This window comes from Suncus etruscus, chromosome 4 (assembly GCF_024139225.1).
Source record: "Suncus etruscus isolate mSunEtr1 chromosome 4, mSunEtr1.pri.cur, whole genome shotgun sequence".
Classification (NCBI taxonomy): domain Eukaryota; kingdom Metazoa; phylum Chordata; class Mammalia; order Eulipotyphla; family Soricidae; genus Suncus; species Suncus etruscus.
This window is the reverse complement of record NC_064851.1, coordinates 8,755,715-8,762,685: the sequence shown is the minus strand read 5'-3', so window position 1 is coordinate 8,762,685 and position 6,971 is coordinate 8,755,715.

Sequence of the window (6,971 nt, the reverse complement as noted above, 5' to 3'; positions counted from 1 at the left end):
TTCATTTTAGATTTTTTTTACTTGGGGGGGAGTCTACACCCAACAGTGTTTGGGAGACCATTCAGCTCTAATATTGAACCCAGACCCGCTGCATATCCATTGAGCTATCTCCTTGGGCCCTAATTTTAGGGCATTTGGGAGGGTTGCCACATCTGGTTGTGCTTAGAAATCACTCCTGGCAGGCTCAGGGCACCCTATGGGAAGCCGGGGATTGAATCCAGGTCTGCTGTTTGCAGTGTAAGTGTGCTCCCCACTGGGCTATCTCTCTAGCCCCAACATTTGGATGTGGGTTCCTAAGCACAAATTTCATTGTCCAAGTAGCACTCTGACTGACCCAGAGTTTTTGACCCTTTTCATGATTATAATTCCTTAGTGACTTGAATGGACACCCTTAAAACTCTCCTTGGTTCTTTATATAAAAAAAAAAATAGGGGCTGGAGAGATAGCATGGAGATAAGGCATTCGCCTTTCATGCAGAAGGTTGGTGGTTCAAATCCTGGCATCCCATATGGTGTCCCCCCTACCCCAGCCTGCCAGGAGCGATTTCTGAGCTTAGAGCCAGGAGTAACCCCTGAGCTCTGCCGGGTGTGACTCCACATGGTGGAGCGACTGGCTTGTGGGTGAACAGTTTGCAGTGTGAGTTTCTTGCCTGCTAAATCTTCCTTATTGTGGGGAATTATACTGGACCAGTGTTTCTTGTCCTACCTGGATAGGGGGCATGGAATTCCCTCTTCCCCTCTGGGGATTGTGGAACGCACAACCTACCATTCAATAGGAGGAGACCTAATTCGTGTGTGTGTGTGTGTGTGTGTGTGTGTGTGTGTGTGTGTGTGTGTGTGTGTGTGTGTGTGTGTGTGTGTTGGCACGCCTTTTCTGGAAACCTAATTCTTATACATAATGCTACCTCTACCACCTATTTTCTGCGTTGGCCTGTGTCTAAGTAATAGTTCTTTTATTCTCTGGCTGACACTTTTTATATAGTTTGTTAAGTTAATGTATTATTTTCTTTTAATATCTGTAAAGATATTTGGGGGGGGGGCTGGAGAGCTAGTATAGCTAGTACAACCTGCCTTGCCCATGGCTGACCTAGGTTCAATCCCCAGCACCCCTAGGAATGATCCTTGAATGCAGAGACCAAACTAAGGCCCCTGAGCACCACCAGATGTGGTTCAAAATCAAAAGGAGATAAATATTTACATATTTTATATTTAGTATATATAGATATAAACATATATATCTCTTTTAATTTTTGTAACTTAAGTGGAGAGTCACACCCAGTTGTGCTCAGAGCTTACTCTTAGTGGGGAGCTGGGGTCATTATGGGGGTGCTGGGGATCAAACCTGGGTCAGCAGCATGCAAGGCAAGAGCACTAACTCTTTCTCCAGCCCCTGACTGGGTGTCGCTTCTGCCTCTCCTCTTGTCCCTTTTGGGGGTCACTGCCATCTGGGTGGAAAGAGGACAGTAGTTTCTAGCTGAGAATATTTGTAGCTTAACGGTCTCTTTGTTTTTTTCTGAGTCCATTTCCAACAAATGGCCCATTGAGCAGTCTGTTTTAAAATAATCCAAATCAGGGGCTGGAGACATAGCACAGTGGTAGGGCATTTGCCTTGCACGCAGCCGACCCAGGACGGATGGCGATTTGAATCCCGGCCTCCTACATGGTCACCCTGAACCAGCCAGTAGGTTGGTGGTTCAACCCCTGAGCGCCGCCTCCGGGTATGACCCAAACACCCCCCCAAATCCAATCCAGTTGGTTTCCTTCACTCTGCTGCTCTTCCTGTACCAAGTTCACTTTTCACAGCAAAGAGAGCCTCTTTTTTTTCCAGGTTCTTTTCTTAGCATTGTGAATCTTTTGGCAGTGGATATAGGTGCAGCAAACCACACCTGGCAATGCTCAAGGGTTACTCCTGGCTCTGCACTCAGGAATCATCCTGGTAGTGCTCAGGGGATCATATGGGATGCCAGGAATCGAAACCAGGTGGATCTAGAGCCCTACCCCCTGTGCTTTCACTTTGGCCCTTCAGGAATCACTTGGGCTGGGTGGCACTAAATGGGACGTGGGAATTGAACCCAGGTTGGCCTTGTGCAAGGCAATCTCCTCAATTCTGTAAATCATTCTTGGTAATACTTTTTGTTTTAAACTTATAGATATCTGGGAATTGCATTTTTATCTATGCAATTATGTCCTTGGGGGGGGGGGCACATCCAGCGGCACTCAGGGCTGGGTTCTAGCTCTACTTTGAGAAATTACTCTTGGTAGGCTTGAGGGATCATGAGGGATGCCAGGGATCGAACCCGAGTCAACCGTGTACAGACAAACACCCTATCCACTGTGCCATCTATTACTCCAGCCCCTTATGTCTTTTCTGTTTTCATTTCTAAATGTAATTTGTGACTGTCTCTTACTAATCAGATTCACCTTCTCCATGTAAAAGAATAGGCCATGTCCTGTTGAAGAGGCAACTTTTAAAATCTCGTTATAGTGATAAAGGGAAAACATTTAAATAGATGGCCAGACACACCTGATGAATGCATGTCAGTTACTAGTGGGAACAATTTTTTTTTTTTTTGGGCCACACCCATTTGACGCTCAGGGGTTACTCCTGGCTATGTGCTCAGAAATCGCCCCTGGCTTGGGGGGACCATATGGGACGCCGGGGGATCGAACCGCGGTCCATTCCTTGGCTAGCGCTTGTAAGGCAGACACCTTACCTCTAGCGCCACCTTCCCGGCCCCGGGAACAATTTTTAATGTATCTAGTTTGTAATTTCTACATTTTCTTTTTTATTTTATTTTATCTTATTTTTTGGTTTTTGGTTTTGGTTTTTGGGTCACACCTGACAGCGCTCAGGGGGTTCCTCCTGGCTCTATGCTCAGAAATTGCTCCTGGCAGGCTCTGGGAACCATATTGGGATGCCGGGATTTGAACACCATCCTTATGCATGAAAGGCAAACACCTTATCTCCATGCTGTCTCTCCGGCCCCGATTTCTACATTCCTTGTAAAAGACTTTTCCTATGGGATATATGACAATTGTCTGGCCTGGTATTTGCTGAACTTTACCTGATGATGCAGTTTAAAGCTTATCATTGTCAAAGGTTTTTAAAAAAGACAAACTTGAATGCCAGTGATTAACATTAACAAAGTCAAAACAGGAATTATATCATTTAAAGTTACTCAGATTAGTGAAAATCCCTTTTTCGATTAGTTTTTGTACTGGTTTTCTTTTTAGGGCCATACCCAGCAGTGCTCGGGTAACTCATAGCTCTACACTTAGGTTAAGGAGACCATATGGGATGCTGGGGATAAAACTCTGATTGCCCCACTTACAAGGTAAAAATTCTTAATGTTTCACCACCAAGGGACAAATAGTCCGTTTTTTCCTCATTTTGCCTGGCTTTAATATCTTTGTTTTAATTTTGGGGCCACACTCTGGTGCTCAGAACTTACTCTGTGCTCAAGGATCATTCCTGGTAGTGCTCAGAGGACCTGGATCGAACCCTGCAGTTCGATCTGCAAGGCAAGCTGGACTCTAAAACAAACTTAACAGTGTTTACCATTGTCATTGATCACCCAGTAAAAGAACTATACACTTTACACTTGCATGATTCTTTTTTTTTGTTTTGGTTTTTGGTTTTTGGGGCCACACCTGCGGGCACTCAGGGGTTACTCCTGGCTATCTGCTCAGAAATAGCTCCTGGCAGGCACGGGGGGACTTATGGGACGCCAGGATTCGAACCAACCACCCTAGGTCCTGAGTCGGACTGCTTGCAAGGCAAACGCCCGCTGTGCTATCTCTCTGGCCCCACTTCCATAATACTTGAGCATAATCTACATCCAGCCCAGTCAAACACATTTTAGAAATACAGAAACTCATCTTTATATCCCAGGAATGTTATCATTTCTGCTTTAAATTGCACTCACAGATTTCAGTTGCTTGCCAGTTCAGATGGTAGGATTGTATAATCTCAAATGGCAGCATATAATCTGCTTTTCCTCTGCAGCCTGCCTTAAATGTGCTATTTGTAACTGATTAAACCTATTTTTCTGACTTGATGTCCGTTTTTTACCCTATCTCCGTTCCATTTTTGTTGGCATTTAGAAAATGCTCGTTGATTTTGAAGGCTTATATATATGAAGAGAGAGAGAGATTTCTATCCCCTCCAAACAATTCATCTTGAATTCCTGAATTCATTCAAATTAAGCCTAGCAGTGCTCTTCTTGCAGGTCTGAAATCCCTGTATAATTTTCAGCCAGAATAAGAAGATGCCAGAAGCATCCTTTATTTCTCTGCTGCCCTTGGACAACTCCGCCATTCCTCAGGAAGGTGTGACCCCCTGCATTACAACAAGGTTTTTCTTCTTTGTTCCTCAGGACCTGGTCCTGTAGACTGAAAGAGCTGGGACACAGCGACATTCTCCAAGGGCCCCGCCAGACCGCCATGGCTTATGATGACTCCGTGGAAGAAAGAAAGGTATGATGGCCCCCCTTAACATGAGAAGCATTCCAAAGGGGGTCCTCTTTGGCCTATGGATGTTAGCGACCAGACCTGGCCCTGCCCAGCCTGAGTTCACAGGCGATGATGTTGCAAAGCTCTATTTCTGACACTCTGCCTCCACATCACCCCAAGATAGTGGAAGCGTAATCCAGGACAGGGTGCCAGCCCAAGAGTCCACGGGTTAAGTCTCCGTAGCGTGTCAGGGTGATCCCCTGTGGCACTCCCAGGCCTGCCCCGCTCCAGTGTGCAGAGAGACAAGTGGGGGACAGACAGGAAGCACATCCCGGCCTACTCCTGCAGAGCAGCACAGCTTGCGAATCCTTATTCTTTGCAGCACCATCTCTGCAAGTCTGTGTCCACCTGCCAAATCACAGATCAGAAAGCAAGTCCGAGGATGCACACTGGGCCTTTGCATAGCGTGGAAGCATTGTTCCTTCAGGTTTGATTCTTTCATTGGCAGCCAAGTCTTCAAGAAAAATGTCCTTGTCCCCTCGGATCTAGCCTGTATTTGCGGTGGACCTGAATGGAAAAAAAAAACAGACCAAAAAAAAAACAAGTGTGTTTTTCTTTTGAAAGTGGCGGATGGCCGCATCACCTGTGTGCCTGTTTGCCTTGCCGCTCACAACCACTTTCTCCTTCCCTTTTCCACCCCTCAAACCCTCAAACTTCTCAGATTGCTTCGATGGGGATCACAGTTTTTGATGACATAGGACTGGCAGCCGGCCGAAAAGCCAGCGAGAGAAGAAGCGTTCTTACAAAGATTTTCTACGGGAAGAGGAAGAAATTGCAGCTCAGGTCAGGAATTCTTCCAAGAAGAAGGTTAAAGGTAAATTCTAAATATCCAAATAGGGAAAGCTTAAAAACATGTTTCTTCCATGATTTCTTTTTTTTTTTTTTTTTTTTTTTCTTTTTGGGCCTCACCCGGTGATGTTCAGGGTTTACTCCTGGCTATGCGCCCAGAAATTGCTCCTGATGTAGGGAACCATAGGGGACGCCAGGGGATGGAACCGTGGTCCGTCCTAAGTTAGCACGTGCAAGGCAAACGCCCTACCACTTGCGCCACTCCTCTGATCCCTCTTACATGATTTTTTGTTTGTTTGTTTTTTGGTTTGGGCCACACCCAGCGGTGTTCAGGGGTTACTCCTGGCTGTCTGCTCAGAAATAGCTCCTGGCAGGCACGGGGGACCATATGGGACACCGGGGATTTGAACCAACCACACCTTTGGTTCCTGGATCGGCTGCTTGTAAGGCCAAACTCCGCTGTGCTATCTCTCCAGGGCCCATGATTTTTTTATTTTTTAATTTTTGAGGTCACACCAGCAGCGCTCAGGGTTAGGTTACTCCTGACTCTATGCTCAGAAATCGCTCCTGGCAGGCTTGGGAGACCCTATGGGATGCCAGGATTCAAAACAGTCATCCTTCTGCATGCAAGGCAAAAGGCCCTACCTCCATGCTATCTCCCCAGCCCCTTTTTTCCTCTTTTGATTTTTTTTTTTCCTTTTGGTTTTGTATGGGGCCACACCTGGTGGCACTCAGAGCTGAGTCCTGACTCTGTGCTCAGAAATCACTCCTGGTCAAAACTAAGGCAACCCTGTGGGATACCGGGGATTGAACCCGGGTCAGCCTTGTGCAAGGCAAGTGCCCTCCCCGATGTGCTATCGCTCAGGCCCTTGATTTAAAGATCAATTTTTGGTGTGTGTTTATTTACAACTTCATTTACTTCTATTTTTATTATTTCTTGTTTTTTCTTCTGTAGCATATGAAAAAAGTTTCCATAAGATGATTCTTGGAATTGTATATAAAAGTGTTTTCCTTAGGATTGTTTCTGTGACTTTTGGGGGGGGCCCCACCTAACCCTTCCAGGTGGGGCGCTGTGAAGTTGGGCAAATAAATAGCTTGAGGGACAGGATGTGAGGGGTCCTTCTGTGAAAAATCTGCTGGCTGCAGAAGATTCTCTGGCTCTCCTTGCCCGATCTTTTAAACCCTATTGTTCTTGTCTGTGTGGATATTATTTGCTGCGGATAAATACTAACCAAGGTCTTCCCCCGAAAGGGGACAAGGGGATGGGAAGTAATTTCTCATTCTGGGGACTGTTCTTCTGGATTCACAAATACCCAGCAAAGTTAACAGCGAAGAAACCTTGCATTCTTCCAAAGCCCCATTTTCCCCAAGAGCCAGAAATTACCATGAGCCCAAGACGCATGGCGAACCGCTCCCCATCGCCTCCCCTCATGCCTTGGTTCCTCTTTTGCCTTCGCTTCCAGAGAGTGAGCTTTACTTCCTGGGGACGGACGTGTACATGAAGAAGAGAAAGCTGTTGCCCTGAGGATTCCTACTATGGAGGGTAAGGACCGGCGGGACACACTGGTCTCTAGCTCTTGAGTCGGGTAGGGCAGAAGGGATCCAGAATGTTGCTGACGCAGTGGCCCTATTTAACAGGACAGTGGTTCTTGTTCTGAGTGCGCGTAAAAC